This window comes from Talpa occidentalis, unplaced genomic scaffold, assembly GCF_014898055.3.
Source record: "Talpa occidentalis isolate TD23 unplaced genomic scaffold, MPIMG_talOcc4v2.1 talOcc4.3, whole genome shotgun sequence".
Taxonomy (NCBI): Eukaryota; Metazoa; Chordata; class Mammalia; order Eulipotyphla; family Talpidae; genus Talpa; species Talpa occidentalis.
The window spans coordinates 147,515,805-147,525,149 of record NW_023603184.1 but is presented as its reverse complement, the minus strand read 5'-3'; the positions used below and the strand labels follow the sequence as shown (position 1 = coordinate 147,525,149).

At 55.0% G+C, this 9,345-nt stretch overlaps 1 long non-coding RNA gene across 2 annotated transcripts; it reads right to left on the bottom strand.

The window, feature by feature from the left end:
- Positions 1–335: 335 nt before the first annotated feature.
- LOC119254884 (uncharacterized) lies at positions 336–8,137 on the bottom strand. Of its 2 annotated transcripts, XR_005127402.2 has the most exons (4): positions 8,089–8,137; positions 6,917–7,013; positions 5,809–5,908; positions 336–709 (listed from the first exon to the last, which is right to left on the bottom strand). It is a non-coding gene; the product is annotated as an uncharacterized LOC119254884 (long non-coding RNA). The 2 variants fall into 2 exon arrangements; XR_005127401.2 differs by lacking the exon at positions 5,809–5,908.
- Between the last annotated feature and the right edge of the window lie 1,208 nt (positions 8,138–9,345).

Here is a 9,345-nt window from a genome sequence, read left to right as displayed (position 1 = left end):
GTCAAATGAAGCCGTATGAAGTTGCCTTTCTTTTCATCAAAATGACTGATGCATTTCCCGGTGGCACAGGGGTTAAAGACAGAGCTATGACGCTATCGCCAGCCACTACAGCACAAGTTCGATCCCCTGCCAGCCAGGGAGCTACCCACATGGCGTAGCAGACCTCTCCTGTCTCCCCGCTGCTCCCCTCAGCAGTGTGTTTCAGTCAGTCTGCCTGTTCTGTTCCCCGCTCTGTCTCTGGTGAATCCTCTTACCCCCCGCACCTCTGGCTTACACCCCTGTTCTTATATGCATAAATAAATAAATCTTTAAAAAGAAAAGTGAGTTGTCACAGCTTTATTGAAAGTGCTTATATGTACAACATGCCCCAAATTCCACCTTTCTGACCATTTAAACATGATGGACACCTTTCAATATGAAGCCATGTCAATTATAAACCTTTTAAGTGAACATATGCAAAATTTTGACTATCACAACCCTGCCTGTTTCCTCTCTCCTCCTGACCTTTTGTCTTTTTCGTGATCCTTCATACGTTTTCTTGCTCTTCTCTCACGCTTGCTGTCAGCTGTTTCTTTGAAATTCCTCCTTTAATGCCTTCGATTTCTACTATCGGTTACATTTCCCCTCCTCTCACCTAGTAGATATTCCCTTATTGATACTTCCCATTCTTCTTGCTTTCAGATCCTGTAGTTAACTTGAGATGATCTTTCTAGAAAACATTAGGAAAGGAAAAAAGGTAATGTACAGGACGCCAGTGTCTCCTTTTCTTGTGCTTTCCCTGAGTATTACTTCCTGTATTTTCTTTTAATATAAATTAAAATTAGATTTAATAATTCGAGTTTAAAATATTCAATCAGAGCCCTTCTTATGGCAATATATCTGTCAGTTTGTCTCTCTAAACTTCTGTCTGCGTCAGTGCTAAAATAGATTTCTGGAAATGGTGGTGATTCACTAATTATGTCTATTTCTGATAGCGAGATTTATTTTTAATTTCATTTCACTTTTGACTTTCTTCTTTGTGCTTCCCCAGGTTGCTTGAATTCTCTAAAATCAGCAGGTAGCACTTATGCATATGCAAAACATCAAGATGAAAGAAAAACGCAGGGCATGTCCTAGAAAGCTTATCAATGAAAGGGCTGTATATTTCACCCAACAGATACTATGTTCAGAACCCATCAATATAGATCAATGTATCAAACCTCTATGATAGCTGTTGGAGGCAGGGATTGTAAGACCCATTTTACAGATGAGGTCACGGAGGCTCAGAAAAGCTGAGTGACATGGCCAAGACCTTATCAGTGGAACATGGAGGAGCAGAACTCAAAAACAGTTGGACCTGCTGCTGAAGACCATGCCTTTGAGCACCCCAGCCCTGCCACCTAAGTCCTTGGGGGCTGTGCCAAACAGCTCAGGGCTTGACACAAAGGTCAAGAATCTTCTGGGAATAGTGGAGGGTTTGCCTCCGCTTCCCTGTGCAGGGGCAGGAAGGGAGCTATGACATTTGTGATGACACTCGGAGGTGGGGGTGGGGTCTGCAAATGGCAGACAAAGCTGACAGCGGGAGGGGCTGGGAGGAGTTGGAGGGAGGAGGACAAGGAGAAAGCAGGGCTACTGATGCCACCCAAGTCCCTATAGAATCCATCTTGCACCCAGGCGGGCTGCACTCCCCAGAGCCCCTGAAGTCTGGGAAGCCCTCTGGGGGGCAACTCAGCCCCTCTCTCCTTTCTGAGTCCAGTTGCCAGATACAGAGTAGAAGTGTCCCACTAGGGGCCCCTCCGCAAGGCCTCAACAGCCTCTGGCTGGGCAAGTCCAGCCCTTTGCCCAGAGCTCTAGGCCAGAGCAGGGCAGGGACCTAGGGTGGGGGAGACACAGTTGGGGGGGAGCCAGTAAATCCCTGGAGGTGATTATGGTGGTGAGCAAGGCATAAACAAGGTGATTTGCCTGCTGCTGCCACCGCCTCTGCACACGCGTGTGCGCACGCGCACACACATGCACGCACACACACAGTCTGGAGATGCTGAAGCGCAGCCCATTTGCAGGGTAATGGCTTTGCGACAGCAGGAATTATCTGCAGCATTAGAGGCTGCCAGGCTGGGTTGGCCAGGTGGGGCTGCTTGTGGGGAGGGCTCAGGCTGGGCCTGGGCAATGCCAAGAGGGAAGGCAGGTGCCCCCAGGCTGGGTCGTGGACCCCAGGGGACGCTGCAGGGCTGCATGGGTGGGGACTGCAGAGGGCTTGCTGACACCAAGGCCGGGTGGACAGCCCTTTCCTTCCTCCTTCCAATGCCCGGCAGTGACAGATGTGCAGGAGCACCAGCCCAGGCCGAACCCCTGCCCAGAGTGCCCGGCTCCGGGCCAGGCCTCAGGGTCACAGAGCTGCTTAGAGAGGCAGAGGGTGCGGAAGGAGGATCCCCTCTTTCACCAGATCAGGAAAATGAAAAGAGCAACGTCCTGGACCGTCAGAAAAAGCCCCAAGTGCCTGATTCAAGCCCAGGACATCAGGGCCCGTTCTCCTTAACCAGAGAGCCTGGTAGGGGCCTCAGAGCCCAGGGAAGAAAGGGGAGCAAGCTGCCCCTGCCAGGCTTCTTAGGACCCTGAAGTGTTGCGTGATGTGGGGGTGAGGTGGCCCTGGGGCTCCCTCCCCAGGTCAGGGACAATAAAGCGGGGCTCCCTGACTCTGAGAACACCCTCCCCACCTGCGGGCACACCCGGATTGCATTTGCTGAAGTGAATCACTGGAGAAATAAATCCTGCACACATGATTAATGGGCGGTAGGGAGGCAGGCAGCGCCACGCAGAGCCGCAGGGGACAAGAGTGACATTCGGGCACAAAGCCAGCACAGCCGACAGGCCTCTTGGGAGGGGGGCTCTGGTGACGGTGCAGTCACCTGGATCGCTGTGGCTCTGGCACGGCCACCCAACAGGAGACCGAGCCTGCTGGCCCAGCCCCAGCTCGGCTTCCCATCCTTGCAGCTGGGGCAGAAGGGCCCCATTCTGAGCTCATGGTGCCCCTGTCTGGACCCTGACTGCTCCTGGCATTTGGGGGTCCCCAGGGATAAGAGCCCTGAAGATATAAAGCCTGCATTTCAGGAGCAGGGACAAGGGCTGGTTGGCCGTGAGTCCTTGCGCAAACCACCGCCTGTCTGTGCCTCAGCTCTTCTGAACAATGGAGCAGGTGCCAGTGCCTCCTCGGGAGGTGGCTGAGAGGTGCAGCTGCAGCAACCCAGGCCAAGTACCTCTTGGGGCGCCGAGCACGCAGGGGCCCTCCCTGTCAACAAGGGGTGTTCAGCTTCTCTGATCTGCTGTGTTGGGGACTGGGTGACAGTCCCTGCCCTTGAACTTATACACTGGAGGAAGGCAAATGTTGAAGAAATAATAATAATAATAATAATAATAATAATAATGCCATAATATAAGCCATTTCAAAAATACAAGGTGCTGAGAAGGAGAAGGCTGAGTGAAGTTTGGGGGACACGAGCTGTGGGGTTACAGTCTGGAAGGCAAGGCCGGCCGCCTGAAGGTATTGAACACAGTGAATTTTTTGTGGCAAAAAACCCAAAGAATCCCCCAAAGATCAACAGTACCCTTTATTGGGGTTGTTGAGAAACAGTGTCATCCCTGCTTGGGGAGTAGCCAAAGGTACAAGCCCCATGCAAGGCAAATGGCAACACCTCCTCAAATAGCTACCAGATTACCCAAACACTCTCATTCTGTAACTAGAACCCCCACTCGGGACTTCTCATCCAGCAGACAGGTGCCTCAGCAGGTGCCCCAGCAAGCGCCCCAGCAGGCACAGGGACTGACCGATGCAACAGCAGTGGAAAGAGTAGGAAAGTACCAGCAACCCACGTACTTAGAAAGTGAGTCCCAGGGCAAGTTAGGGTTAATTAGGCAGCTGCAGGGAGCAGGCAGGAACTTTGGGAGAGTTTAAAAAGCTTCTGAGATAAGGACAGAGAAATCCAGGAGGCTAATCACGACAGTAAATGCTAAGGTTAATAAGGAGAGTAAATTTTAAGAGACCTTGGACAGGGACAGTGAAAGAAAGATTAAGATAAGAGCTGTAAAGCTGGACACAGCTGCCCAGGGACGTGCAGCCCCAGAGAGCCAGTCACAAAGAGGATGACGACATTTTAGAATAGAGAAAAAGGTTTAAATATGCCCTAAACACTGGCCCAATCGGCTTCCTTGCCCCTCCCTGGCCTGGTTCCACCAGCCTGGGATCTATTCCTGGCTGGGAGACTAGACCTGAAAACCTGAAATTACGGTGTCAAAAGGACTGAGTTAAATAAACTGTGTGGAGGTACACGATGGAATACTATGCTGTAGGGAAAAGGGCCGTGAGCTGTACTGCTATGGAAGGCCTGTCAGGCTACATAAAGTTAAAACTAAATGTGGAACAGTGTACAGAGTGTAATACCTTTTAAAATGGAAGATGGAATACAAGCATCGATTTTAATTTTCTTTAGTACTACATAAGAAATTAATAAAAGTGCGACCTGGAGTGTATAGTGAGTGGGAGGGAACCAAGTGCGTGGGAGGTGGTGGCAGGAAGACTTTCAATTTTGTGTTGCTGTGATTTTTGAATCATTGGATGTATTATTTGCTCAAACAATTTAAAAAATAATATATAAGGGACTCTGTTTCTTCCTGGAGGGGAGAGGGCTCCTTGGTGGGGTCAGCCCAGGGATGAGGTGCCAGAAGCCTAGGGAGGAAGGAGCTGGTCCATGGATAACTTACTGATTCCAGTACTCCCGCTCAGAGATTGTCCAGGGCTGAGCACTGAAGCGCTCGTGATTCTGAACAAACCAGGCTTAGGGGCTGCTCCCTGAACCTTCGAGCAAGGACCCGATGTTCAGGGGAAATAAGCTGGCGTGGCCCCTACGGCCTGGATTCTTGGCCCTGCGCTTGCTTTCAGGAAGGTCAAGGACCACATGAGTGGGACCTGCGGGAGTGACCCGCAGATGACCAAGGACAGAGCTGGAACTCACGGTAGAGTCTGGCAGAACACCCCCCCCCACACCCCCCACACCCCAACACACACACCTGTTGGGGTCAGGAGAGGGCATGGGTCCTAGAACAGCCCTGAGGAAGCGAGGGGTTGGGAGCCCAGGAAACGCCTCCTCCCTGCCCAGTCCTGCCTGGGCCCAGGCCCAAATCAGGCATGAGGTGCCTCCTGGTGCCCTCCCTGAGACTCAGCCTCAGACCACCAGGAAGCCCTGGGCGAGCCCCAGAATCCCCAGCGAGGGGCGGGTAGGGTCTACGTGAGACCATGGCTGGTAAAGCTGGGCAAGGGATTCAAAGCCATGAAGACCCCAGCAATTCAGGGGGAGCAGTTGAAGAAAGATCTTAGTGACTGTGGCTCACCCACCCCCAAAGCCTCAGGAGAGAGAGTGGGGTTCCCAAAGCAGTGTTCCCACAGCGATCCTCCAAGTCCCTGCCTCAGACCTGGCCAGCAGAAGGGCATAGCGCTCTGCCTTAAGTTCTCCTGGGACTCAGGAGGCCTCTCTGGTTGTCTGCTTCCCCCTGATCTCCCCCAGGGCAGTTCCTCTGTTTTCTGATCGTTGTTTCAGGGCTGAAGTCACAGGTGCTGGGCACCCCACATCTGCTTCCTGACACAAGAGGCCCTGGGTCTGAGATTTAGGGCTCCTCTTGCCTCATTGTTGTGTCTGAGCACCCCCAAAACTTCCCTGCTCCCTTCTCACGACTTTGTGGCCAGGCAGATCCTTAGGGCAAGCGGCTGGGTACCTTATACCCACGAGCTCCCGTTTTGCAGATGAGGAAACGGAGGCACGGAGAGAGAGGTTGACTCACCAAGGTGAGCCAGGTTTCCAGATTTGGGTACGAACCCTCTGAGGAATAAAACAGGGTGCAGGGACGTGCCCTCAGTGTCAACTTGCTTACACGGTCCTGGCTGAGCCCAGAAGAAACAACACAGTGAACAGTAGTTAATAAAGTCCGTCAGACCGTTAATTTCAGGCCCATCTCAGCATTCCCAGGTGCTGCCCAGGCCCCTCACAGATGCTTCTGTAATAAGGACTATCTATCGTCACCCCACTTTACGGAGGGGGAATGAGTGAGGCACAGTGAGGGCCCACAATCTGTGTGGGGGTCACACAACAGAAAGGGGCAGAGCTAGGATTTGATCCGACCAGGCAAGGTCTGCTGCCTGAGCAGGGACACCAGCACCCCTGAGGGAGCCATGAGGCCCCGCGCGGCAGCAGGGACGGCCTCCCCGCGTCCCCTCCCCCCCGGTCTGTCTGGAGTCCATCTCCGTCTTTGTCACTAAGTTCTACTCTGGACCCATCCTATCTCCTCCCCCTCCAGAGCCCCCCGCCTGGGACCTGGGGTTCAATGAGGGAGGGGCTCCGCCAGTGTGGGAGGTGAGCTGGAGAGTCCATGTCCCCCACCCCAGGGGGTTCTGGTCCCTTCTCCTCCACGGAACAGGGAGCCCAGGGTGTGTCCACATGACTGAGGCCCTGCCTGTTGGCCTACGCCAGTTCTGACCGGGCCCCCATCCTCACCCAGTGCCCTCCTGGCCCAGGAGGCTCAGGGCCATGTAGAGGGACATCAAGGGCCAGAGATATGCCCCCTCCATATCTCTCAGGGAGTCTGTCTCTGTCTCTGCGTCTGTCTGCCATGCCCTGCCCTGTCTCTCTCCCTCCCTGTCTCTTGTCTATTTTCTGTGCCTTTGTTTCTGGTCCGCCCAGCTGTCTCTCCTCTCTGTGCCCCCCTTCCTCAAGTCCGTCCCCCCCAGTTCCCCAAGCCCTCCCTTCCCCCTCCTTGCCCCCACTCAGGTCCTTCCAGGGTTTGCTCCTAGGAAGTCTCCTCCTCTCTTCCCAGCCTTGCTGGGGGCGGAGAGGGCCAGGAGCACATTCCTCTTCATCCAGGCCTAATATCTTAATGCAAGGCCATTACTCACCCCCATCCAGGCAGGGCAGGCCTCTCCCCTCCTCGTTTGTCATCCAGAGTGAAGCCTCCACGTTGTTCCTCGGGGATCAGATTAAGGGACTGACAGGCTGGATGAACAAATTTAGCTGCCCACACCGCCTCCCCTGAGCCCTCCCGCCCCCGCCCCCGCCTCCCAGGCGGGGTCCCTGAACCTTGCTGAGGGGAGGGTGAAGGCCTCAGAGGGATCTGCTTCTAGTTCTGCTCCTCCTCAACGTGCCAGAAAAGGGGTGAGGGTAGCAGGAGAGAGGAAGCCAAAGAAACAGGAGCTGGGGCCAGCGTGACCTGGCCCCGGAACTGTTGAGCATGCACTCTAAAAAGTGAACCATCACCCCTGCAAATTGTCCTGAAAGCTCGCCGGGCCCTGCTCCAAATCCTTTACCTGTGTTCATTCATCTCACCTCTACAGTCCCTGTGAGGTAGGCACTGTTACCTCCTGTCAGAGAGGCCAAGTGACCCTCCCAAGGTCACACAGCTAGTGAAGTCAGTGTCAGGCATGGTGCTTTGTGTCTTTGTTAATTTTCTCACCATGTTATCTGTCCGCGAGAGGTTAGTGCCAGGTTCCCCTGCTACCCAAAAGTAGAATTTTCCGAGTTGGTATGATTTGCTAGGTTATTTTGGGGGTCTGGGAACGCTCTTAGCATTAACCTACGTGGGGGAAAAGAGTGGGTGTCCCTAGACCCATTGAATTAAACTACCAAGTCATACTGAAAAGGAACATTCTACTGTTGGATAGTGGGGGGAACCTGTATCTCCCCCTTTTACAGATGGGAAAACTGACTCCCCCAGCTCCCCAGGTCTAGAAGCCCCTGGCCCAGCTCTGCGTTGCACCATGGTCCTGGTCTCCCTTTCTCTTGTTTCCGGCAGGCTCAACTCCGCTCCCTGTCTGCAGGTAGGTGTGGCCACAGCCAACCTGGGGGACGCTGGAAGGAGTTTGTGGCTGCCGGACTGAGTCCATCTGCCTCATCTTGGGGCTACATCCTCCACCAGGGCTCTTGGTCACAGAAGCAGTGTCTAGGGGTCTCATCACCACCTCAGACCTTATCACCCCACTAACTAGAACCGAGGATCTGGAACTCAGATCCTGGAACTGGAAGCCAAGTGCTCTCTCCCTGGGGAGAGCCAGGAAGGGGCTGTGGGGCCCACCTGGAGCCTTCCAGCTGCTGCCTGGACGCCAACTCGTTCCACTTGCCACATCAGCCCGGTTCCCATAGTAACCACTGGCTTGCTGTCTCCTAGCAACTGCGTGGTCCGGGGAGAGAGAGTGGTTGACATTTGAGGTCAGACAACGTGGGTTCAAATCCTGGCTGTGCCAAGCGGTGGCTGGGGGGTCTTTGGTAACTCAGCCTCTCTGAACTCTGCTTGCTCATCTGTGCAATGGGGATGCGGTGGCTTCAAGTTTAATGAAGCATTTTAGGATGAAGTGGACAATGTGTGAAACTCTGACGGTCATGTGACCGTCTGGGGGCACTGTGGAGCCTGGGCAGGAGGAGTGGGAGGTGACGTTGGGGTTCGGGGAAGGTGCCCCAGCAAGGGCGGGCTTCCCATCGTGGAGGACCTCGGTCTAGTGTGCCTGGCGGTCCCAGACCCCTGGTCCCTCCAGAGCACCCGTCCTCAGGGTGGGCTTCCTCAGGGCCCTTCAGGAGAAAGCACACCCCACAACAGTCTGCCTCCCCCTATTCAAACTGCAGGTGTCGGCCATGCCCGAGTCGGGGTAGCTGGATCGCCTTCCCAGACACCATTTCACGTGCCCCAGTGAAGCAGATTCTTTGTGTTATTTCCCAGTGTCAGATGTGGAAACCCGCTCAGAGAGGTTTACATACCTGGCAAGTTCTCACAGCTCACAGGAGGGGGGGCTGGGATTGCAGATGGGGAGGGCCCAAGGATGAGCTTGGGGAGGGGGCGATGGAGACACACGGGCGGGGCGGCCTGACTGGGCAGGTCCAGAGCACTGGCCCTGGGCCAGGGGACCAGCCCCGGCACTGAGCCAGAGCACCCCCCCCCAAGTCTATGGTTCTGACAAATTACCTGGCAGCATCTCTACCCCCCACCCTCCCCCCAAAGTGCCTGAGAACACCTCTCAGAGGAGGGGGCTGGGGCAAGGGTCGCTGCCTTGCTGGTAGCTCCAGACTAGCTGCAGCACTTATGGGTGATGAGGGGAGGGGCGGGTAGAAAGGAGGGGGATCTGGCACCGGGGCCAGGAGCAGGGAGGGGTGCCCAGTCCCCGGGGCAGGGGCAGGGTAGGGAGACAGTGGCCCGCACTGCTGTATCCACAGGGACCTGGTCCCAGCGCACCCCAGCCCTACCAGTGGGTGGAGGGATGGGGTGAGGGCGGCCAGGCCTGCAGCCACTGTCGTCGCCTGGTGGGGGAGGGACCCAGTGGGACAGCGCCCGTGCTCCAGG